We start from the raw sequence: 26729 nt of genomic DNA on the forward strand, positions 1-26729 counted from the left end.
ACCAGACCCTCACAGAACTACCTGGCCAGTCTCATCCAGACCAGCCAGCAGTTCGCCCAGCAGAGGCAGCAGCAGAATCCAGAATTGATAGAACGGCTCTGAAATCAGATCAGGAGTGGGACCCCCAGTGCCAGGAAGGATGACCAGCAGGAGTGACCGCCTACCCCTCCCAGTGCCGCTCGCTCCTTCCCACCGACTGGAAGCCTTCTCAGATTTTGCTGTCTTCTCCCCTGGGACCGCCCAAGAGAGGAAAAGAAAAATAAACTGGACCTGCATGTTAAGATGGATTTAATATATTGGAGGATGGAATTTTTAACCTGGCATGACTGGACCTTGGGTTCCAGTCACGGAGGAAGTGGATCCTTCCACTGCCCCTGGACGTTCCAAATTACTTGAGGCAATGGATTATCTTTTGTGCTTAAGCTGGTCTGAGTTGTGTTTCTGTTACTTATGACCCAAAGAGTCCTGGTGGCTCTAGTGTGGAAGTGTAGAAATTAGGATCTATTTTAGTTTTTAACCTAACTTCTGTCAAAGTGTCTAGACATGCTATTTATGGGTCTGGGTTAGTCTGGGAAACTGTGTTTCTTTGTTTGAGCCATGGGTTTCAGACACTCGTTACTTGTTGGTCGTAGGATGCCCTGCATACCTTTAATGTTTTGTTTGTTTGTTCTTTTCCCAAAAGTAAGTGGCAGATTCAAACAGTAGGGTTAGCTTTGTTCCAGAAGTATCAGCAGTGGGTTGGGGACCCTTGAAGATCATATGATACACAGAAACATTTAAAACTTTCAGGGGAAATGATAAATGGATTGAGGATTCGAGTCAGGCTAACTAAAGCTGACATTTAGTGGGAGAAAGTTATAAAAAGCTGCCGTACAACTGGAAAGCAGTCTTGAGTTGGGCCAGATTTGTCACTTGGCTTAGAAACAGAAGGTTTCCTTGAGTTCTGGCAATGTTGTGTCTCCTACTAGCAGGGTTTGTAAAGCCAGGGAAATATATGACCTGCACTACCTGCAAAGAATTGAAATGGTGGATCTTGGCCACGTTCCTGAGCATTTCCACATGTACATCTGCTCTGTTCTGACCTCCAGACCTGGTCTTGTCTGTCACAGGCTGGAGAGAAAAAGTGCTGCCCAGGGAAGGACCTTACTGTGGAGGGGAAGGATGTGGATGAAAGAGAAAGGAGGATGGTGGTCCTAAGACACACCTGAGCTGGTTATATTTCTGAGATCAAAACAAACAAAACAACCACTTTTGTCTACTCCTGTGATTCTTGCCTTTTAAAGGTTAAAAAACCCAATATACAGAAGTCTACTCATTTCCACCATGATTGACTTTGTATGGGACAGGCTACTCTGATTGGGAGCAAGGCTTGGCCATTTCGGCCTTGGCTTGCCCCTCTGGCCAGCTCTGCAGAGCAACTGAATCTAATAACTGACCAGTGTCAAGGGAGGAATGGTCTGGAAAAGTGGGAACAGGAACCAAAGTATAGAGGGCAGCAAAGCAGCTAATTAGCCATGAAGTTGCAAATGCTATGAATACGAAACTCAGCTAACTGGTCACCTCTCATGATTGTTTCCGTGATGTCCAGAATTCTAACCTGAAGCAGTGGCTGGTTTTTCGGAAACAATATATTTCATTTTAAGATAATTGTAGATTCCCATCAGTTGTAATAAACAGCACAGAGAGATCCTGTATATCCTTCACTCCCGGCTCCCCTCGTGGTAACATCCTGCATAGTAACTGTATTACCCTGGGGATATTGATATTGATAGAACCCACCCATCCTATTCAGATTGCACTAGTCTTACATGTACTTACGTTCTACAGATTTGTGTGATCTCCACTGCAGTCAAGACATGGAGCAGCTCTACCACAAGGATTCCCCTACATCTAAACATTTAAATCTTTCAACGCTTCTGTTGTGGTCATTAAGTGTGATTTATCATTGTTTGGAGCCTCAACGTTTTCATGAAAGACCAAGGGAAAGTAGGATTCCAGGTGCCAAAGTTTGCCTTCAGCGCCCTCCTGGGATCCCCGTGGGACGCTTGCCTGTGGTTTCCACAATTAGGCTCCTCAAGATGGATGCAGAGGGATGCCATGTCTGGGAGGAATCGTCCTTTCGATTTCTCTGCACTGATCTTCCTACTCACTGGTCATTATTCTGAAATGAAACCACGAGCTCTTCATGTTGAAATGCCAATACATTTCCCCTCAGCCATGCTCCTCGCCTGTCAGCTCATTTGGTTGCAGCCTTCTCACATTTACTTAACTTGATGTATAGGAATAATGAAATATAATGAAAATTCTTTGCAAACGATTGATTTTCTTCTGCATGCATCCACATGGTCCACAAAATGGAGTTATTTTTAGTCTGTGCCATTCTCTGGCCGTCTTTTTAGTATAGTGTTATCGTGAAAAAAGGTCATGGATTTAGTCAGGGATTCTAAAAATCAGTGCATCCGTAATAAGGAAGAACTACCTGTTCTGTGACAGCCCTTTCCAGGAGCCTGTCCTAAAGTCTCCTTCTTTGTACTCCATAGCTACATGGCCCATGTGAATCTCAGTGCCCTGTGGACCAGCTCTGCTCACCCAGTTCATGTGCCACAGCTTTCTGAGCCTCAGGATTTTCACATAAATTTATGCAGATCTTGTACTATTATTATAAACATTCAATGAGCTAATGAACACAGATGAGGTCCTTAATAAATACTAGTTTTATTTTTAGTCATTTGTCAATGATGTAGCACCTTCTATGGGCCAGGTATTTGCCAGATGGTGAGGATAGAGAAATAGTATAAATATCTCTACCCTCCAGAGAGGCACCGTCCAGTTGCTTTCAACAGTTAAACTAGTGTGTTCAATGCTTTGATAATCATTCCCCTACAGGGGATCCATGCTTGCTGGGAGCCAGGGAAAGTCTTCCTTGAGTTGGTCATTCTTGACTTGTTTGGATCTTGGGGCAGGTGTTGAAGGACCCAGGCTCTGAAAAGAGGGAAGGGCATCTGAGGCAGAGAGGAATGCATAAGCAAAGTTCAGAAATGGGAGAGAACTTTGGTGTGCTCAGAAGTCCTGTAGGGATCAGAGAATGTGAGGGAAGAGGAGAGTGGAAGAGGATGTATGGAGAAGTCAGGAGGGACCAAAGTCTGAGGGCTGAATGGACCTGCGAAAGCTGAGCTGCTCAACATGGAGGCCTGAGTTCCGGGTGGCAGAAGGGTGCACGGGCAGAGCTGAGATCTGGCATCCAGGGTGATGGGGTTTGGAGCCAAGACCTCACGTGTCTTCCTGAGGTCCTGACTGGGTCAGAAGCCCTTCTGGTTGTGGGAGGATCCCAGCTCTAGACCCCAGTGCCCTGATGCCAGCCTCCCATTGCCGCCAGTGAGTGATGGAGCTTTGGGCAAGTCATTTTGTGAATTAGAGACCGGGTCTGAAACTCCTTCCAGTGCTAAAATTCTTTGATTCACAATGGTTCTACAATACCACCAAGTGAAAAAATCAAGAAGAATATAAAAGCAGATGTTTTCTGTTGCTGTGAAAATTTTGTTCCATGTCAGAAACCGTGCACAGTGGGATCTACCAAGGATCTTGAAATCTAGCTATCTTCTCAGACAAGACACATTCTAATTGATTACAGCTACTTAGATCAATTCAATTTTTAATTAATTCGTCACTGAGGTAGGGTTGGGGTTCACATAAGTGGGTAATCCGGAGTGAAGTTTGCCATTGCTTACAGTAAGTGGGGTTTGTGTTTGGGAACTTCTGGCCCCTGTGTTACTTGATCGATTTGAGAAGAGACACTTTTCCATTCAGATGTGCATTCACACTGTGTGTAGATCGTGGGATTCACTCTTGGGGTGTTCACCCCTCCCATGGAGGCCTCTCCCAAGATGACCCTTGGACAAAGCTTTGGCTGGACTTGGTCCAGGTGTGCTTGGTGGCACCACCGTGGCCTGCTGTGTGGGCTGGTGTCTGGCATGTCCAGGTTGGGCTTCCCTGGTCAAGCCTGGGAAGTAGGACACGGGAGTTCTACTGTCCCACCTCTTCCATCACTGTCTTGCTGTGGCTGACTCATCTTCCTATTCCTTCGCCATGTCTACTTACTTATGTGCCTTTCCTTCAGAAACTATAGCTGTAAGACCAGGCTTGTGTTTTGACGGCTGCTGATAGTCAACTGAGCAATGTTCCACACCAGCAAAGCATAGTTAGAAGGGAGAAGCCAGTAGCTTGGCTGAGGCCAGCCAGTACCTGCAGCCTCCTGCAGTGGCCTTCAGTGTTGAGGTTGGCATGCCCAGAGATGCGCAGCTTATGGCCTGGGGGGAGCCCGAATGGGCTGTACCAGCCTACCTGGTATCCATACCACCAAGCAGTGCTCAGGAACGATAAGACCCAGAACAGCTCTCTTCATTAGTGCACAACTGGCCCAGTGTCTCTCACTTTGCAGGGACTGCTTTGGATAGATTGCATCCTCTAATGAGCTTTATAATGTTTGGCATGTGATCTCCAACTGTGAATCCATTGCAGACCCAGAAGATGTGCCCTCCATGGACCTGGGAGCCTCATAGCACTTTGTTTGAGATGTGTTGTCCTCTGCACATAGGAGGATTCATGACATCTGTGGTCACCTGGGACCCAGCTAAGGGATAGATGGAGCCCGGGACAACTTTGAGTTGGAGCAGATGAGAACCTAATTGCCCACTGGGTTTTTGGGTCATAGATGTAGACAAATGAGGGGCTTACCTGGCTCACTGCACCAAAAGGGGCATGAAGAATGCAAATTTCCCCAGATGCTTCAAGTCCTGAGAGCAGAAGTTTGGCCTTGCGTCCTGTGGGAACTGCATGCCTATCTCTAAGATGGAGATGCCTAGCACAGGCCATGAACCTGACCCTAATTGCTGCTTTCCCTATGTTGATCAGAAGCACCTGCATGTGCCTGCCAGCTCCATGCTGTCCAACCATCCTTCATGTCTCTGCAATCTGCAGCAAGGTAGATAGAACCCAAACACTCGGCATGCAGACATGCGGGGCGATGGAGAAGCCAGTGCCTTGGGAAGCAGGTCGACCTACAATAGGACAAGACAGAGCTTCTCCATGTGGGGCTTTCCTGACCTGTATGACTGTGTGCCTGCCTCTGGAAAGCATTCCACTGAGGTGTGCCTCCTCTGTCTGATTCTCTGTGCCTCCTCCCTCTGGCCTTAGCCAGGCTCCTTTTCCCCACACTTGTCCCTCAACTTCTGCCCAGATGGGCACGTCCATTCATAGCACATACAGTTTATTGGTATTCATTTATATTTCTGATTCAAGGAGTAAGGTATGCCCATTTTAGAAATAAAGAAAAGTACACATAATAAAGAAGTCACCCTTATATTTTCTTTCCATATTTTGATCCATCTCACTCAGTAGATATGTCTATTTTATTAATGTATTTGGGAGCATCCCCTTTATGCTGTCCTGATGTCCACCAGAAACATCCCTGCCCTATACCTTTGCTCTTCCTGCTCCCTCCTTGGACCCCTCCGCATCCCACATGCCTTCTCCCAGCGTTGCTGCGCTCCCACCCTGAGGCTCCTTGCAGAGTTTCTTCTCTGACCATCCAGCATTCAGGGCTCCTTCTCTGAGCACTTGAGCCCTGTCGGTGCCTTTTGTTGGTTCCTAACTTCTATTGTTCTCTGATTTTGTCCAACCTCCGGGGTCAGGAGAGCACACTTCTATTTCTTTGTACACCCAGTAACACTGGGCTATGAAAGGATTCTTTAGCTAAAGACATAAGAGGATGTTGTTGAAGAATAAAAAAAAAAATTAATATATTCAGAAGAACACACATCTTCATTAATAATTGCAGTCTCGGCCATTAGTCTCTTTTATGTTCTACTGGTAAAAGTTAATGCATTTCATGATTTTTATTCCTGGAAAAGTTGATCGTGGACTTGACTACACTCAGTGTGCTCTGGACAGTGTTGAGGGAGACTGGAAAAAAGCACTCCCAACCTCCTGCTGGGTGGGCCTCTTCTATGGAGTGTGCGCGCACTGGGACTCAGCCCCCGAGGGGTTTCTCGGGCCATCAACCTGGGTCCTGACTCCTTCCTCTCCCTCTGGCTGATTTGAGACAAGGAGCTGGAAGCATACAGGACAGGTTTGGGTGTGTGTGTGTGTGACTTTTTGTGGGGTAACCACTTTGAAAGACCTTCCTTGGACTGTAGAAAGAATGACAAAGATCGTGCAACTCTGGGTTGTGTTTCAGAGATCAGTGCTCCCTGTCGCGGCGGGGACAGGCCCACACCCATCTCTTTTAATGATCTGACCCAATGGAAATCTCCTGGTTCCTAAGACACTGCCTTCAAATTAAAAACAACAACAGCAACAACAAAACCCTAATAAATAGTTTGTTACAAGTGCAGGGCATCACATTGCCGTGTTACGTATTATGGAACTAGGATAATATTTAAGTTGCTTATTCACAGCATTAAAATAAATAGTGGTTTGGGCATTTTGGCAAATAAGAGGCCATGCCTGATAATCCCCCTACCTCCTCCCCCACCTCTGGCTTCTGCACACTCTTCCTTCCTGCCGGGTCTGGGTTCTTTCCCCAGTTGCAATTACTCCATTACGCTATTAAAGTTCAGAATATGCAACACGCCCGACCCCTGAAGGCATTTGCCAGTCATTTTTTTTTTTTTTTTTTTTTATCTTTCCTAATACCTGTAGCTCCCTTTCTGTGCTAACATTTGACAGCAAGCATTCTGTAGCATCTGCTGGTTAGCTGTCTCTTGAAGACCACTAGCCTCTGAACCTCTTACGGCCACTAATCGGGCCCCTGTCAGATCTCCGAGGGGGGTAGCAGGCAACACAGTGAATTAAATATCAAGCAAATCAGATCAAATGGCAGCCTGGCCCCCCAGGTAAGGAGCGGGCTTGGGGTGGCTCGCGTTTGAGCAGGCGCCTGTCCTTCCCTGGTTCACGCAGGGCACGGACCCTTGTTACATCAAGTGCCCCTCGCTTAAGCCCCACTAATTGGGTAGGATTGCTGCCGTCTGATGAGTCATAATTAGGACGAGACGGCTCCAGTAGGAGCCGTCTTATCGGGCGAAGGGTCAGGGACTAATGACTAGCAGAAGGTAAGGGTTTTGTTGATGCCTGTAGTCTCTGTTGGAAGGAAAAAAAAAAAAATCCACTCCTGCTGCATTTCTTCCGGCAGCAGGCACTGAATCTTTCCCCTCATTTGATTCAGTGACCTCTCAAGTGCATCATCGCCCCGAGGGCTCCAGGCCGTCCAGCAACTGTTAAGCCCCTTGGGCTGATAATCTTCTCCCACGTTTGCCCTTAACACCGGTCGCCCCACCATTAGCCACAGCTGCAATGGTGCTCATTAGAGGCGATCGATGCGGCCGAGCTAAAGCCGGGCTGCACGTCCGCCCTGCGAGCGCCTGCAGATTTACGGCAGGCCCACCAACGCCTCCCTGGCAGCCCCGCGGAAAAGGGGCTCTGAAAAAAAAAAAAAAAAAAAAAAAAGAAAAGGCAAAACATGGACGAGGATGAGGAGGAAGTGCATATTTACCTTCTTGGTCTCAGGATGTTGTTGACTGTCTAGAGGAAATTTTGTTTCCACTGTGATGTGCAATTTTCACATCTTTGCCTCTGATGCTCCTTGAGTTGGGCAGGGCCGGGATAAGGATGTTTCCTCGGGAGAGAAGGACTGGTCCTGCCTAGAGAGGCATGCGCGGTGGTGTGGACTCTGGACGCAGGTTTCTCCCGGCTCTTTCCAGAACAGGGCCATCTGGGGAAGTGGGCAGTGGTTGTTGGAGTCCTGCTTCTTGCCAGAAGGTGTTGCCAGAGAGCCTGTAACTGTCGCTCTACTCCTTCCCTAGGAGGGAACGCGGGGCTCCCAGGGCACACTGGAAGCAGGAAAGGTCTCGGGGGGGCGAAGGCTAGAGTTGGCTCTGCTTCTCCGACTTCTGCAGGCCGGCATCCTTCCAGAAGGGCTGGGTCAAGTTGCCCACTGGGCCGTTCTTCTTTTGTGATGGGCTGGGTGGTGGCTGGACCCCCTTGGAACGAGGAGCAGCCATGGCCTCTCTCCCCGGGGTTAGTAGTGGGCAGGCCTTCAGCAGGTGCACAGTCGCCGACCTCTTGTGCTCCCTGCTACCCATGGGAAGGACGGAGAAGTGTGAAAATAGGGAAAACCCAGGATGGGAGCAGGAGGCCACAGTAGCAGATCCACACTGGAAAACTCAAGATATGTGCCTGTGTTTTCTGCATAGGGGCCCATATGGAATGAAGGGTTGTCCTGAGCTTTGTCTTCCCACTGAAGAAAACGATCTAGAAAAGCCCCCAACAGAGCTGCACTCTTGTTTGCTGGCAGGGAAATGCTTGGGCTGGTACCAAGGAGCTCAGGTGGCAAGAGAGCTCATCTAGTCCCTGCCAGCAACCTCACCAGCAGAGAATGGGGACTCTGCTCCTGGAAGGGCGGGGCTCCTACCCAAACTCAGGACAGTCCGCCTTCAGACAGAGGGGAGCTCCTGCAGGGGCAAGCCTCCAGCTCTGCTTCGTTGAGTGAGCGATGTGACAAAGCAAGTTTAGAGCAACTCTCAACTTCCTCTGGGTCCTTCAGTCAGTCTACGCCTGAAATGTTCAGTGACAGAATCCATAACATCTGGAAAATGGGCAAAAAGAAACTTTCCTCTGAAAGGATAAGCAATGAACAATGACTTAGGACAGGATGACTGCAAGTTCTAAGCCAATGACCTTCCATGAAATGAAGTAACAGCGAGGAATGGAGGATTCCAGAAATTTGGTAGTTTCTGTTTTTAACAAAATTTAGGGTGACATTGCACCGATGAAATCAGAACAGGACTTTGTCAAGGTGGCAAAACCCAAGACCCTCAAAGGCACAGACAGATCAATAATTGCTGAATTTAAAACTGCAGGTTTGAAAAAAAACCCCAAAACCAATCCCACCTTCAAGCCCTGCAGTTTTGCAACTAGAAAGTTGCATCAATTAGGCAGGAGATGAACCTGAGAACTTAGGGAAACCCAGAGGCAAGGGATAAATAAATAAAGTGATGAAGGAGAAAGTAGGAGACCTGGAAAGACAAGAGATCCAATATATGTATAATGGGAATTCCTGAAGGAGAGAGTCGCGTGAGCAGAGACGCCAAAATGATCACCAAGGAATCCGAACGGCTCGCTGAATACCAGGCTCAATGAATGGAACTTGAATTTCAAGGTCGAAGCAAATATACGTCTAGGCTGAAAAACGATTTACCTCCAAGGAAACAAGAGTCAGCCTGCAGTTAGCCTGTCTGCCTACAAAACTCCAAGTGCATTTCACTCTTATTGGAACCCCAGCTCTTACACAGTTCTGCTTAAGATTTCCATTTTTTATTTTTTTATTTTGTTAGTTCCTTACCAGAACAGTTTACCTGAAAAAAAAAATTCAATTCTAGTACTCCTCATCTCCCACCATAAATTGAGATACTTTAGAAAAAAGTGGACAGTTGGTAGACTTCTCTGCAGTAATGAAGACAAGATAACAATGCATCAATGTTCATAGAACTTTTATAGAAAAAAATTTTGACCCAAGTACACTCTACCCTCTACTCTAATTTCTACTCAAAATGTGTGATTTTTAGATGGCATCCAGTTAGCATGCAAGCTCCATAAGATTGCAAAGATGTGTACCGTCTCATCCACTTCTCTCCCCTCTGGCCCCAGCAAGGTGCTCATGACATGTATGCTGACTTAAATGGGTTGCAGCAAAGGATGCTCTGAGGGATGCAAAGAACCTGGAAAATATACCATTCACATGTCCTTTTTGAAAAAATGTACACACTGCAGCCAAATATGGAAGGATAGGAAAATCATAGTATAACAGAAAAGAGATAAACAACAAATTTGGTAAACACATAGAGCTTGAATAACTATTATTCATATGATTAAAAACAACCCCAATATAAAAAAGAAATATTGAGAGCAAAAATGGATAATTTAGGCAAATAATTTAGTATTAATGATCTGATCTGTGTTTTTAGGTAATAGCAAAAATTGGCAAATCAGACAGAGAGGGAAAAAGCAAATGTGTGGACATTTTTGTTTTATTTAGAAAGAGGTGATAGATAGTATCCCAGTGTTAACAGTGACCTGGGAAAAATATGTGACATTAAAAAAAAAGAAAAAAAGAAATGTGAAAAGCACCACATAGACTAAAAACAGGATTTACAGTGTCCAAATTTCTGAACAAAAAAATAATAAAAGGTCTAATAAAAATCATTTTTATCAAAAGATGAATAAAAGGGAGAAAAAATAAAGTATTAAGAAAATAAGGTGTAACAGAGTAAGTCCAGAGGTAAATATGAAAAGGCCAAACTCCCCAACTGACAGGCTTTCAGGTTTGATTGAAAACAGAATCACATTAGAACCTATTGACCAGAGACACACTTACAATTTTAAAAAATATGGAAAGATTGAAAAATAATGGCTGAACTAAGACATATCAGGTAAATACAAATGAAAACTGAAAAGTGGTAGCAAAGTTAATACCAAATTAGGGTTTAATTAGTTTCAAATGATTTCTTTTTATATTGCTAAAACGTAAAGTTCACCATGAAGATGCAAACATGTTATGCATCACATAAATAATGAACCCTTACATGTAAAATATCATTAATATTAAAATATATACAGTAAATTAAAAATATTAGAAGAAACTGACAAAGACATAAGTGATATAAGTAATAAATGAGTGGCTTTCTCATGAACAGTCAGTAGTGGACAGGACAAGTTGACAAAAATAAGCAAAGAAATTAAGAGTTGGATCATATATAATAAATAGAGCTTATTCAATATTTAATAAAATAGAGTGAACTTTATATCACCCGAAGAAAGAAGATGATGCCCATGTTATGTTTATAGAAGTTGACGACAAAAAAATCTTAATCACAAGGAAAAAATTAATGTATTTTCTTAAGGAACAAACTATATAAACCACATCCAGAGCTACAACAAAATAGTAAGTTTTAATAACAAAATGTAACACAAATTGTAATATACTTAAAAAATTAAGATAATACTTTCCCAGTGGCCATTATGTAAAATAAGAATTTAGTCTATGATTCCAGAATAGTTACAAAATAAGGACATATAAAACATTAGGCGTTGAAGCCCAAAGTTAATTCAAGGTCAAATGCATCATATTAAGTATGTTTGTCATGAAACAAGAATAAACAACAATGCACAAAGTAATAAGCCCTTAATTTAATATTGCTTGTAAAAATCTAAGATATTAATTTCAAGGAATGTTCAAAAAATGAAAAGAAGAAATATCACAAAAGAGAAATTTATGAATTAGAACACCAAGAAACAGTAAAGTTGAGAAATTCAAGAACTTTAAAGATAAGCAGATACACATTAAAAATGGACAAACTACTGGCACATCTGACTTAGGATAAATACAAATATAGATAAGGAGGAGTTAGTGAAGATGACTGAGGGAACAAACAAAAATAAAATACTACGATAACTGTATGGTAATAAAAACTATAAAGAAATACTAAGAACCAATGCATACAGTTGACAACCCAGTGACTGGAAGATTTTTCTGCAGAAAATAAAATCTTGTCTGACTAAAAAAGGAGAAAAATGCTATGGGCTAATAATCTTGGAGAGAAATTTCAAAAGTTGCTTATGGTTTAATTATTATACCTTTGTGAGATCTTAAAATGAATCTCTTTGTCAGTCCCTCTCCATTATTATTCAGTCGTTTGCTCATTCTTCCGGAATAATTTTAGAATTCTTTGGAGTTTGGGGGTGAGGGATTTTAATCCTGTAAGAACAAATAATTCCCCTGCTGTATGAAAGATTGCAAAGCACAGGGAGAAAATGTTTCCTGGTGCATTTTGTATAGCCAGCTGGGGCTCGAATCTAAAACCTTTAAGGCAGAAAATTCCAGACCCATCTCATTGGGAAGGTGAGACTGGAGCAGTGGGTGGGGCTGGCCCCTGGTGAGATCAGACTGTAGCCATTGAAACAAAGAACAAAAAAACCCTAAATAATATATAGCAAATTGAAAACAACAGTTTCATATACTATACAGATCTACTTCAGGAATGCAATAATGTTTTAATATTCAGAAATCTATTAATAAAATATATCACATTGGTAGATTAAAAGAGGAAAAACTTACATAAATTCCCAGAGGACACTTGATAAAATTCAACATCGATTTCTAATAAAAACTTAATAAGCCAGGACTAGAAGAATGTTTCCTTGACATGGGAAGACAATATGAGATCAGCAGCAACATCCCTTTTAATGAGGACTCTCCATAGGTCCTTCAGAGTCTGATGCAGGGTGGGGGTGCTACGATTCCATCACTAGGAACATCATTCTAGAAGTTCCAACAAGTGTGATAAGACAGGAAACAGAAATAATAAGATTAAATTTTAGAACAGACCCAAATCTACATGCAGTATGATTAGATGTCTAGAAACCCTAAGAGAATATTTTAAAGAAAGTAGTCGACAGAGTTTCTTTTGATGGTTGCATGCACAAATCAGTAACTTTTCTATATTCCATTGAAGATTAGCTGGAAAGTAAAATGATAAAAGATTTCCAATCCCCAAGATCAATATAACACACTAAATCTTAGGAATAAGCCTGGCAAAATGTGCAGGGGTCCACATGAAGGAAAGGACAACAGATTTTGAGAGATGCCAAGCAAATCTTGAGTATATAGAGATACAGACCTTGGTACTGAATAGTGGAAAGAGGCCAAATATCCCCAACTTAACTGATGCTTTTAGGACAATTCCCATCAAAATTCAAATTTAAGGTCGACTAGCTTATTTAGAAGCTATTCAAATATTGAATACTAATGGAGAGGAAGAGCACGAGAGACGGATTGAGAGGTGTTCTACAGCTCAGTGGTTTCACGGTGGGGGTGGGCACAGGAGGGGACAGGTGGACAGGTGCCCACACACCCAACATAGGGTACATGTGGATTTCAAACATGTGGGGAGAAGTTTGATTATTCAGTAAATGATGTTGAGATAGCAGGTTGATTACTTGGAAAAGGGTCCCTCTCTCACCCCTAGATGGAAATTCACTGCCGTGATTAAAGAGGTGAGTACAATAGAACAAGATGGACTTTGAGGAATGAGGGATACACGTCTCTCTGGTTTCCTGGTGGGGGAAGGAGAACAAGGAAGAAACCAAACAGGAACACAACATAGATTTTTTTTTTTCCATAAAAACTGGAAAACTCCCAACACCAAATTACACCCTAAACAATGTTAACAGACAAATGGGAGCACATTGTAGCATATTGTTAAGTAACGTGTTATCACCTTTAATACATAAAGAGCCCTTATAATTCAATAAAAGTTTTGGGAAAAAAAATGCCTAAAAACTTGACAAAGCATCCATGAAATAAGAACTACTGGTGTTCACTAGGCATCTAAAGAAATGTTCAGCCTATTAAGAATGAAGGAAATACAACTTTAAGTAATGCAGTTATTTTTGGCTGATCAAATTAGTAAAGATTTTTGAAAGAGGTAATGCCCAAGGTTGGCAAGGTGATGGGAAAACAGTAATTCTTATGTATTTGTGTATGAGATTTTCCAGAGGTAAAATTGACAATATGAATTAAAACTTCAACATTATCCTGAGACCCAGTACCTGGACTCACTTCTAGGCACGAACCCCATGTAAACAATTACAGAACCGCACAAAGTCCCATGCAGTGGGTGGGGGGATTGGAGGGGTGGGTGGCTCTGTGGCGCTCTCTGTAACCCTGAGAAACGTGAAACGGGGTAAAGACCCAGTGAGAGGAAACAGGTCAAATAAATCGTGGTCCATGAAAAGCCATGGAGTACTAAGTAGCCATTAAAAACCATGTTCTCAGTAACGAAGCATATGCAGCAATATTCACAATATATTAAATAATAAAAGTAGGTTCAACATGTTAGATGTTTATCATCCCAATGTTGTAAAAATGGTAGCGATGCCTAGAGAGGAGACAGAAGGCAATATAGTGCTCACGTCCTACTCTTGGGAATATGAGGAATTTTTATTTTCTTCTTTATCCCTTTCTGAAGTTTTCAAAATTTATGCCATGACACTGCATGACATATATACAAGTCATAGTAATAATTATAATAAAAAATTTAAAAGCTCCATGAGGGAAACAGCACTGGTCTTGTTACCCGGTGCCCATCTGAACAGTCTTTCTATGTATGTCACAGAGCGGCCCAGGGTTCAAAGAAAAGAAGGCTTGATGTCCAGTCTCTACGGAGATCTCTCTCTCTCTCTGTGTCTCACATTCTCTGTCTCTCTCCCTCGCTCCTTCTCTCCCTCTCTCATTCTCTCTCTTTCTGTCTCTGTCTCTCTCTGCTTCTCTCTTTGTCTCTGTCTCTCCTTCTCTCTCTCCCTCTCTCATTCTCTCTCTCTGTCTCTGTCTCCCTCTCTCTTTCTCTCTGTTTCTCTGTCTCTATCTCTCCTTCTCTCTGTCTCTTTTTCTCTCTCCCTCTCTCTGTCTCTCCTCTTTCTCTCTCTGTCTCTCCCTCTCTCATTCTCTCTCTGTCTCTCTCTCCCTCTCTCGTCCTTTCTGTCTCTCTCTGTCCCTATCTCTCTTTCTCTCTGTCTCTCTCTGCTTCTCTCTTTGTCTCTCTCCCTCTCTCTCTCTCCCTCTCTCTGTCCTTCTCTTCCTCTCTCATCCTGTCTCTCTCCTTCTCTCTCTGTCTCTGTCTGTCTCTCCCTGCTACCAGTCACTTAATATCCCTCTGGCTGCTCAGAGAAAGTCCTGGTTTCCAGTTTCTTGGCTCATAGATAACATCTCCTTATTTAATGTCTGACTCACTCATTTTATTTCGGATCTATTTTTCCTTCTCAGGCTTCTGGCATCCTGGCTTCATTTCCTGAGAAAGCCGTTTTCAAGTCCCGGAGAGTGTCTTGCCTCAGTCCTTGGAGTCACTGTGAGGGAGGGAGGAGCTGGGAGGCTTGTTGCTCCCGCTAGTGCTTGGCTCCGTCCTGGGGGGCCCACACAGGCTCCTGGTTCAGTTTGATTGTTCTGGGCGTGAATGAACTTGGCTGCCTCATTATTGACAGAAACCTTGGGTTAGGATTGCCAGGCTTTGCAAATAGAAATACAAAATTCCTACTTAAATTTGATTTTAGATGAACAATACCTAATTTTTAGTACAAGTAGATCTTAATCATTTCGTGGGATATACTTATACTGAAAACTAGTCATTGTGTATGTGAAGTTCAGATTTAACTGGGCAACCTGTATTTTATCTGACAACCCTCTTCTCAAATGCCTTCCATGGGTCAAATGCCAAAATGGCCCCATGCCTTACCTTGGCCTAAGGCACTTGGTCTATAGTGGGTTCTTTGTGTTCTACCGTCAAGTATTTGAGCAAACACAGTCATCTCCTGATGGATCTATCTGGCTCCTGCCGATGGCTAGTCATCAACTGGCTGCCGGAAGATGAGAGCTTGGCCGTTCCTCTCTGTAATCTAAAATTGAACAGCCGCTGATTTTCATAAGCAGAGAGAAAAATTAAGGAGTTGATGAATTAGTGGAAGTGGTCATTGTTTCGTCAAGGAGAATAGAACGCCGGCCCCAGTGATGAGCTACTCTTCCTCTGCTGGGGTGAGTAGAGTCGATGCCCACCCCTTTGACTGCTTCTTCTTTTTTTTTTTTTATTCTTATGTTAATCCCCATACATTACATCATTAGTTTTAGATGAAGTGTTCCATGATTCATTGTTTGTGCACAACACCCAGTGCTCCATGCAGAATGTGCCCTCCTCAATACCCACCACCAGGCTAACCCAGCCTCCCACCCCCCTCCCCTCTAGAACCCTGTTTGTTTTTCAGAGTCCATCGTCTCTCATGGTTCATCTCCCCCTCCGATTTCCCCCCCTTCATTCTTCCCCTCCCGCTACCTTCTTCTTCTTCTTTTTTTTTTCGTAACATATATTGCATTATTTGTTTCAGAGGTACAGATCTGAGATTCAACAGTCTTGCACAATTCACAGCACTTACCAGAGCACATACCCTCCCCAGTGTCTATCACCCAGTCACCCCATCTCTCCCACCCCACCCCCCACTCCAGCAACCCTCAGTTTGTTTCCTGAGATTAAGAATTCCTCATATCAGTGAGGTCATATGATACATGTCTTTCTCTGATGGACTTATTTTGCTCAGCATAATACCCTCCAGTTCCATCCACGTCGTTGCAAATGGCAAGATCTCATTCCTTTTGATGGCTGCATAATATTCCATGGTATATATATATACCACATCTTCTTTAGCCATTCATCTGCCCTTTGACTGCTTCTTGAAGGGGTCTCTTGCTCTCCCTTGTGCACATGCTCTGGACGGGGTAACACAGAGTGTGTGCCAGTGGGGCGCATAGGACAACATTCTTCAGGCGTGCAGACCACCGTCTTTCATCTCTTCCTTCTGCCGAGTGGAAATGACGAAATTGACAGGATCAAGCCAGGAAGAATGAGGCAAGTGCAAGCATGGGAAGAACCATGAGCATCAAAATCCAGCTGGCGTCATTTTTTCCAGTGATTTTAAAAATGATCAGAGAACGGACACTACTTGTTACGAAGTGCTTTAGGATTGAAGTTGGCCAATGAAGACTTTGTTCGCGGCAGCCACGTCTACAATTGCCTGTGCTCCTGACTGGTCAGAGCCAGGGCAGTGCAGGACCCCGGTGTGCAAGGCTGGCCTTGGCATCCTGGGGCCCGACACCCAGGAAAGGCTCGGAGCCCAGCACCCCTCTGGGGACTTCGTTGGGTGCCTTCTACCGAGAGCAGCAGGGGCACGTGGTCCCGCCTCTCTCCTGGCATGAGTCATCTCTTCTCCGGGAAGGAGCCTGGCCCAGAGCTGTCCAGGCAGCAGACCATGTTTTATTACCTCTCTGGCTTCTGGTTGCCCGCCAGGAGCTGAATCAGAAGTGCCAAAATGCTGTAAGAAATCAGATCACGGAGTGCGGCTCCTCGCATGGCATTCCCAGCTGTTGGCTCTGCAGCAAAGCTCTTTGTAAATTTTGTAAGAAAACATGTTCTCAAGAGGTTTCCATTTCAAGTTGGCAGCCTTAAGTCAGGAGAGCTGGACTCAAACTTTTTAAGGAATATCTGAGCTTGGATCCTGCTCTGTGCTTAGCCTGGTCTCCAACTTTTGGGGCCTCGGATTTGGAACCTCTGTGGCTGGCTGATAATGGGCTAGATTGCACGTGCCTGACAGGGGAGCGGAGCACGAGGCTCCCATAATACCCTCATTGGCTTCAAAGGGCGCACCGCACTCGCAGGAGATGATTTATGGAGGCTGGTTAGGGAAGAGATTAGGAGCATCATTTAAACACGGCTCTGGTTTTCTTTCTTCTGGGAAAGTAGCCTCTTTTCATTCAGAAAAAGGTAGCAGGAGTCCTGTTTAGCATATTCAATTTAAGTCATCTCTGTGCTCTCAAGCTATTTCCCCCAAATTGTGCTGATGTTTTCTTCTCCCCACCATTCCAATTCTGACTTTTGGGCTGGTTGGCTGTGTCTGTGTAGCTGGGACGCTCCCTCGTTAATGCCCGATTTTTGTTCCTAATGTTTTTTATGGACAATTTTTCATCTTCCCTTTCATTCGTCTTTCTTATTCTCCTCGTTTCCCTGCATTCTGCCGACAGCGGATTGACAGTGACTGACACCGTCCGGAATCAGGTGGCAGGTGGCAGAGAGGGAAGCTCGGGGGAAAGAGAAACGTGGGATCTCCTTGTTCAATCAACCACTGAAATGACCCTCTGGTTAGAAAGATGGTGGATACCGAGCTATGTTATTTTTATTATTCTGCTAAAGGGAGGTTTGTACATTTTAAAAGCAACTGGACTTAGGTAGCCCCAAACTTGCTACATTTAATATTTTTGTCTGGAGAGCATCTTCATCCATAAAAGCAAATATTTTCCTATGGATAGGGGCTTGTAATGATGAGCTATTTCTGTACAACAGTGTAGTATACTAGATTATAAACTTCCCAAACATTAAAATTAAGCACTTCTGGAGGGACATTAACTCTTTCAGGCCACTTAGACATTTCCCCAAGTGCTCGTCATAAATCCAGGAAACTGCATTGTCACTGTTCTATTCAGGAATAATTTTGCTTCAGTGCATTTCTGCACCATACATAATTCTATTTTAGGGAGTAAAGATGTTAACTTATGTCAGGAGAGCCTGCTGATTGGTTCTGTCTCGCACGGTATTATTTTAAATCAATGGCCACTGCTACAAAATCAGATAATTTCTCAGAAGACTTGCATGGAAGCATATTCTACGGTTGTTTATATTTGAGGTAAGAGCTTTCAATTCAAATCATTGTTCCAAAATAGATGAATGTCACGTGTGATACTGGTTAATGTACATCAGGCGTTTGGGGAAACTGAACTGAAGTGGAAAATCAAGCTGCCAAAAGAGTTGCTTCCAACGGAAGCTTAATCCCTGGTAAGCACGGGAAGCCGGCATCCAGGGGCAGATAGAAATACCCCAGGATGCGGCAGAGTTCCTGACAGGTGCCTTCCCCCAGCCGGTAAGACCTGGATGGTGCAGCGGACTCCAGGAGTCCGGCGGGGCCGGGCACGCGGAGGGTCAGCTCAGGCCGTGACATTGGAGGTGTTTGGACAACACGTGAGTGCATGGGGGTTTGTAGAAAGCCCAGACAGGCAGATGGAGAGAAGGATGTATAATCACATATTCTTCCTCGGTCCTCAGACTTCTTGAGAAATTGGAATTCTGAAACATGTCTTGGGAATTTGTAGATCAAAAGCCCCTGGATTCCGCCTGGAAAGTTGCCCCAGAAAACTATTTATTAGTGAAGAAAGTGTCATAGCTTGGCTAAGTAGATGACATTCTCTTTTTCCATAGCCAAAGGCAAAAGTTTTCGGGACACCCACACGGCGTTAGTGAGACCCGGCTGCCCTCCCGATTGGCGTGGGATGTCCTTGGCACAACAGTGACCCTCAGTGATGCCGTGGAAGGGACACACCTTTCAACAGGCACAAAACAGAGGAGCAATTAGGTGTGACTGAAACACAGCAGGTAACAGCCAGAGGAGGAAAACGACGGCAACAAGCTTCCGGAGAATGTGGGGCTTGACTCAGAGCTGCGAATAATGAGGAAACGTCCTGTCTCAAGAATTGCCACCACATTGTAGGTAGACACGCACAGCTTCACAAAGGCCATGGCGAGGGGATAAGCCCCGGAATATCTGAGCCAAGAACGTTGGGGCCCCAACCAAATTGTCAGGCCTCGTAGCTTTAGACAGTGTGGGGCAGAAAGAAGGCCTAGAGTCTGGATCAGGAGGCCCCCTGCTCTCTCTCTCTCTGCCCCTCCTTCTGGAAACACACTCATCTCCCAGGAGCTGGGGAAAAGCAAACAACAGCACCCTTCCCTCCGACCCCACGCCGCAGAACTAACCCTCTTTGTCCACCTCTTATAGGAGTTGATTTTTATGGATAGAGATTTTTCCCACTACTTTCCTTTCTTCAGGGCCTGGGAACATCCCCCCAAATTCATAGCTAATAAGTATAATATGTTAGTAAAGTGAGACCATGGGATTTGGGACTAGTGAGAGTGATTATCTCTCCAAATTTTTGAGACGTTCATAATATAAAAATTAAATACCAGTGCAATTAAATATTTTTTCAGTATCAGAATTACTGAAAAGAACACACACGTGTACATGGGTTTTGTTATGAATAATTCACAGATTCCTAGGATCTCTCTGAAGTCCTTTTCCAATCTTAAATTAGAACAGAGAACAGGTTGCCCACCGTGGTTGGTTAGAAATTTGGGATGTTAATAGCAGTAAAAGCCAACTAACAGGATGGTTGTGGTCTCTCTTCCTTGCCGAGATGGAGGATTACATCATTACATCACTGACATCTCTTGTAGGGTCGGATGTTGCTTGCTTTGGAGAAACCATCTCTCAGTCAGTGGAGGACAGAACATTCTGGGAGGGAGAGGTGGAACGTGGCTGACCCCGCCTGCCCCTCAGTGCTCCAGGTTCCCCAGTAATTCCCTTGTTCTTGGGTTCTTGGAATCAATTTTAGGTCCCTGAAGCTTTGTCCCAACGTTGGAACTTTTCCTCTGCCCTTGGCCGCCTTCCTGTGATTTAGTTATTTATTCATTTGCACTTTGGGATTCTCACCCCCTTCCTGCCTGGGGGAGGGGATAACTCCACCCTCTCAATTTCCCAAAGCGTGTTCCTTTGTTCGAGGTGGTCCCACCTTCTCAGTTTTCTCATTTATAAATGGGAAGTTTGATAGCAGCTTCCTGAACATCTAGAAGGTCCCTTGCACAAGCCAGGCATGTCACACCGTCGACCTACGCCACACCAAATAAGCAGGCATATTCTTGTTAATACGGCTCCATTGGGGCACCTGGGTGGCTCAGTCAGTTGAGTGTCCGACTCTTGATTTCGGCTCAGATCATGATCTCGGGGTCCTGGGATCGAGTCCCATATCCGGGTCCACACTCAGTGGGGAGTCTGCTTAAAGATTTCTCTCCCTCTCCCTCTGCCCCTCCCTCTGCTTGCATTCTCTCACTCTCTCTCTCTCTCAAGTAACTAAATAAATTAAAAAAAAATACTGCTTCATTACACAGGGCAACTGGTAATAGTACTAGCTCATTTAATTCTCTTTGTTGAGGTGCATATTATATTAGTCCCTTCCCACGTTCATAGTGAGTGAACCAAAGTACTGAAGGGTTGCCGTGGGTGACCCGCTCACCCAGGGCTACTCCCACTGCCTAGCTGGCCCAGCTGCAGTAGACAGAATGCTGGAGTAGACAGAGCTTGGACTGGACAAAGCTGGACTTGACTGGAATCCAGGGTCTGGACATCCTGGGCTTGATTCCAGACTCTTCCACCTGTCAGTTTGAGCAAATTATTTATTCACTCTTGGCCTCAGTTTCCTCCGTAAGCTGGGGATAGCAAACTACCCAGCTCATAGGCCTGTCTGGCACTTAGCAAGCCCTTGCCTGGTGTTGGCTATCCTCCTGGGAGGCCAGGCAGGATGGCATCACCCCCACCCATTTCCGGCTCCTGAGCCAAAGCCTCCCCGCTGCTTGCTACCACTCCTTCGTCTCTCTCTCTCTCTCTCTCCCTCCAACCCCACCATCTTTCTTCCTGAGAACAGTATTTTGTGTCTGGTTACTTAAAATAGGCACATCTTAAGATGGATTTTTACTAGTAGTTAATTTATTCACTACTTTAAAAACATTTCTAAAATGGTAAAAGTAATTTATATGAACTGCGAAACAGTTTGGAAAACCTGGCAAACAGAAATGAAAAGATAACAGAATCTCACTACTTAGAAGTAAATTTTGGTATGTTTGCTTTTGTTTATGTTTTTTAAGAATATTTTTAACCTAAAAAAAAAAGAATATTTTTAACCTAGTTGTGATTGTACTAGAAGTTCAATGTTAGGCTTTTTTCTGTTCAATGAAAATTCTAACAGAAGTATTTCATCTTTTTATTTTTTAATTTTGTAAATGTTTCTTTTTAAAAATTTTATGTATTTATTAGAGAGAGAAAGAGAGAGAGAGAGAGAGGGAGATAGTGAGCCAGCCCAAGCGTTGGGGGGTAGGGGAGGGCTGAGTGAAAGGGAGAAGCAGGCTCTCTGCTGAGCAGGGAGCCAACACAGTGCTCGATCCCAGGACCCTGGGATCATGACCCAAGCAGAAGGCAGAAGCTTAGCTTAATGGACTGAGCCACCCAGGAGCCCTGTATTTCATCTTTTTAATTAAGAAAGTACTTAAAAACATAATTTGATGAAACAATATTCCAGTATATGGAACAAACCTACCAGAATGAAGTTTGAAATACCATATTCACGTAAGTTTTACTTTTTTATTTTATAAAAGATGTTACATCTACTCTTGGGAATGAAAAGTTTCATTTTGGATACTTTTTTGAGAATTCATTGGCAGTCCTGGTATGACTGGGTCAAAGGTTATAAACAATGTTAAGGCTCTTGATTAACAAGGCCAAACTGCTTTCTAAAAGGGTTTAGTTAGTTGCCAATTATGTCACAAGTTGGAGAATACACCGACAGCATTTAATATCTACCATTTCAACTTACTTTCACTAGGGTAAAATCTATAACTAATAAAATGTACTCATTTTCCGTGTATGTCCAATGAGTTTTGGCAAATGTACGTAATCTATATATTTGTGTGTGTATATACACACAGAGAATCAAGATATGGAATGTTTTCATTAACTCAAAAATTTTTTTGTGCTCTTCTCTATTAATTCTTTCCCCTATGCAGGCTTGGCTCTAAATAACCACTTTTATGCTTTTATTATTCTTTTGGTCACTTGAGCTTTACTTTTTCTGAAGTTTCATATAAATGGAATCATATGATATATGTTATTTTTGTGTCTAACTTCTTTCACTTAGCATCATACTATCTATGCTAATGTATATAGCCTAGTTGTTCTGTTTTTTTCCGCGGAGTAGGATTCCCTTGTGTGGATGCACCACAATTGGTTTATCATCTATCTGTTAATGGATGTTTGAATGTTGCCAGTTTTTGGCTGTGATTTATGAATAAGTCAGGTACCAACATTTATGTACAAGTCTTTTTGTGTGCCCATGCTTTTATTTCTCTTGGATAAATACTAAGGAGAGGGATTGCTTTAATTTAAAATTTTTTAATGATTAAGAATGTTGGACATTTTTGCATGGGTTTATATGCTTTTTGTAGATCTTCTCTTATGAAATGTCTGATCTGTCTACATTTTTTTTGAATAAACCTATTTGCCTTTTTATTTTTGGGGTGTAAGAATTCTTTAGCTACAAATTCTTTATTGGGTAATGTATTTGGAAAACCATTTCTCCTTTCTCCTATTCTATCACTAGACTTTTAATTTCTTATCAATGAACAAAAGTTTTTAATTTTTTATAACAACTTGACTGACATAAAACATATACCATACAATTTACCCTTTAAAGTGTATAATTCAGCAGTTTTTATATACTCACACATGTAAACAACCATAACCACTGTCAATTTCAAAACGTTTTCTTCACTTGAAGGGAAACCCCGTATACTTCAGCTGTCATAATCCTATGCCCTCCGAGCCCCCCTTCCCAGCCCCACACAACCACTAATCTACTCTCTGTATCGGTTTCCTCATTCTGGATGTTTCATATAAATACAACCATCGTAGATGCGATCGTCTGTAATCAGCTTCTGTTACTTAGCATAATGATTTCAAGGTTTTTTGTATTGTAACATATATCAGAACCTCATTGTTTTTTATGGTTTATGGTTGAGTAATATTCCACTGTATGGATATACTACATTTTGCCTATTCATTCTTCAGTAGTTGCACATTTGGGCTGTTTCCACCTTTTAGTTATTCTGAATAATTACTATCTATATATTTTTCAAATTTTTACATTTATAATTTTACCATTTTACATTCCCAGTAGCAGTGTATGATGGTTATGATTTCTCCACATCTTTGCCAACACTTAGCATCTGGCTTTTTGATCATAGCTCTCATAGGGGGTGTGAAGTGGTATCTCATTATGGTTTTGATTTGCTTTTGCCTGATGACTAATGATGAACATCTTTTCGCGTGTTTGTATGTCTCTTTGAAAAAATGTCTATTAAAATTCTTTGCCTATTTTTAAATTGGTTGTTCTTTTTGTTATTGAGTTGTAAGAGTTCTTTACATATTCTAAGTACAAACCTCTGATCAAATATATGGTTTGCAAATATTTTCTCCCATTGGGGTGGGTTGTCTTTTCATTTTCTTGAAGTGCTTTCTGAAAGTTTTATAGTTTAGGTCTAATGTTTTAGCCTTGATCCATTTTGAATTAACTTTTGTATATGGTGTGAGGTAAGAGTCCAACTTTATTCTTTTGTATGTGGCAAAAATCCAGGTGTCCCTGTACAATGTGTTGAAGACTATTCTTTTTCCATTGAATGACCTTGGGACCATTGCCAAAAATAAATTGACCATAAATATATTTTACTTCTATTTTATTGATCTAAATGTCGATCCTTAAGGTAATACCGTGCTGTCTCTATTTCTGTTGCTTTGTGGTAAGTTTTGAAATTGGGGAGTGTGTGTTCTCTAATTTTGTTCGTTTTATTTTTATTTTATTATTTTATTTTTTTAAAGATTTATTTATTTATTTGAGAGGGAGAGAGGTGAAGGAAGAGGAGAGGAAGAGAGAGAATCTCTAGCAGACTTCCCGCTGAGTGCTGAGCCCAACATGGGACTCAATCCCAGGGACCCTGAGATCATGACCTGTGTTGAAACCAAGACTCAGTTGCCTAACCAACTGAGGCACCCAGGCTCCCCACTTCCTCTTCTTTTTAAAGATCATTTGGGCTCTTCTGGGTTCCTTGCAATTCTATATGAATTTTAGATTCATTTTGTTGATTTTTACAAAGAAGCCAGCTGTGATTTTGATAGAGGTTGCCTTGAATCTTTAGATCAACCTGGAAAATATTGCCATTATGACAATAAGTTTTCTTTAAAATCTCTATTAAATCTATAAGTTTTCTGATCTGTGACCATGGGATGTATTCCATTGATTTAGAATAGAGGGAACTTCCTCAACCTGATAAAGGTCACCTATGAAAAACCTACAACCAACATCATTTTTAATGGAGAAACACTGAATGCTTTCCCCCTAAGATCAGAAGAAAGAAAAGGATGTCCACTCTTGACACTTCTATTTAACATTGTGCTAGAAGTTCTAGCCATGACAATTCGGGAAGAAAAAGCAGCAAAAGACATCCAGATTGGAAAGGAATAAATAAAACTATCCTATTCACAGATGGTATGATCTTATATATAAAAAGTCCTAAGGAATCTACTAATGAACTATTAGAACTAATAAATTCAGCAAGGCTTTAGGATACAAGATCAATATACAAAAATCAGTTGTATTTCTATATACTTACAATGAACAATTCTAAAATGAAATTCAGAAAACAATTCCATTTAGAGTAGCATAAAAATAATCAGAAAAAAATAACAGTAGAAGTACAAATCTTATATCATGAAAACTATAAAACATTGTTGAAAGAGAAGTTTTTTTTTTAAAGATTTATTTATTTATTTGAGAGAGCGAGAATGAGAGAGAGAGAGAGAGAGTACATGAGAGGGGGGGTGGTTAGAGGGAGAAGCAGGCTCCTCACTGAGCAGGGAGCCCGATGCGGGACTCGATCCAGGGACTCCAGGATCATGACCCGAGCCGAAGGCAGTTGCTTAACCAACTGAGCCACCCAGGCGCCCCGAAAGAGAAGTTTTAATTTAGATGAAGTCCAATTAATCACATTTGCTTATTATTCCTCTTTTTTCTTACTTAAGAAATATTTGTCTATGGCAAAGTCACAGAAAGTTTTTCCTGTTTTCCCATAGAAGTTCTATAGGTTTACTCTTATGCATAGGTCTATGATCAATTTTGAGTTAATTTTTGTGTATAGTGTAATGTAAGGATTAAGCTTCATTTCTCCCATGTGGATACCCATCGAACTGCCTTGGTGACCTTTGTCAAAAATTCATTGATCACATATGTGTAGGACAATTTCTGAATTCTGTAATCTGTTCAATTGATCTATGTCTATCCCTACACCAAGACCACACTGTCTTGTTTACGGTTGCTTTGTATTAAACCTTGAAATCAGCAATTTAAGTTCTTTATGTTTGATTCTTTTCTAATCTGTTGTAGCTATTCTCAGTTGTTTACATTTCTATTTAATTCTTAGAAACAGCTTGTATTTTCTGCAAAAAATCCTGCTGAGATTTTGATTGGAATTATGTTATGCCCATAGATCAGTTTGGGGGCAGTTGGCTTACTCACTGTTTTGGTATCGGAGTAATGCTGACCTCATTGAAATTGTTACTGCTTTCCTATTTCCAGAATAGTATGTGTGGAATTGGTCTGATTCCGTCCTCTAATATTCTATCAAGTTCACCAGTAAAGACAGCTGTCTCTCTAATTTTTTTTTTTTTAATGAAAAGATTTTTAACTAGAAATTCAGGTTATCTATTTCTTCTTGAGTGAACATTGTAAGTTTGTGTCTTTCAATGAATTTGTCCATTTCATCTTACATTGTCAAATTTGTTGACATAAATTTTATAATATTGTGTTATTATTCTTTTGATAACATTATAATATATAGTAATGTCACCTCTCATTCCTGACATTGGTACTTTCTTTCCTCTGTCTTTTTTTCTGGTCAGTCTGACTAGAGGTTTATCAATTTTATGGATCTTCTCAAAGAATCAGCTTTTGGATTCATGTATTTTCTTCTCCTCCTACTCCTTCCCCTCTCCCTGTTTTCTATCTCGTTAATTTATCTTCTGACCTTTATTATTTCTTTTCTTCTGCTTATTTTGGTTTTAACTTATTCTCCTTTTTTATAGTTTCTTAAGGTGGAGGCTGAGGTCATTGGTTTGAGACATTTCTCCATTTCTAGTATAGGCATTTAATGCTATAAATTTCTCCCTAAACACTACCTTAGCAACATTCTGCAAATTTTGATATGTTGGATCTTTATTTTCAGTCAATTCCAAAGAATTTTAATTTTCCTTTTGATTTCTTGTTTCATCCATGGAACATTGACAAATGTGTTATTTCATTTCCAAATATTTTGTGACTTTACAGATATATTTCTGCTATTGATTTCTAATTTAATTCCATTGTGGTCTAAGAAAATCCT

Source organism: Mirounga leonina, unplaced genomic scaffold (genome assembly GCF_011800145.1).
Source record: "Mirounga leonina isolate KUSES-001 unplaced genomic scaffold, KU_Mleo_1.0 Mir_114, whole genome shotgun sequence".
Lineage (NCBI taxonomy): Eukaryota > Metazoa > Chordata > Mammalia > Carnivora > Phocidae > Mirounga > Mirounga leonina.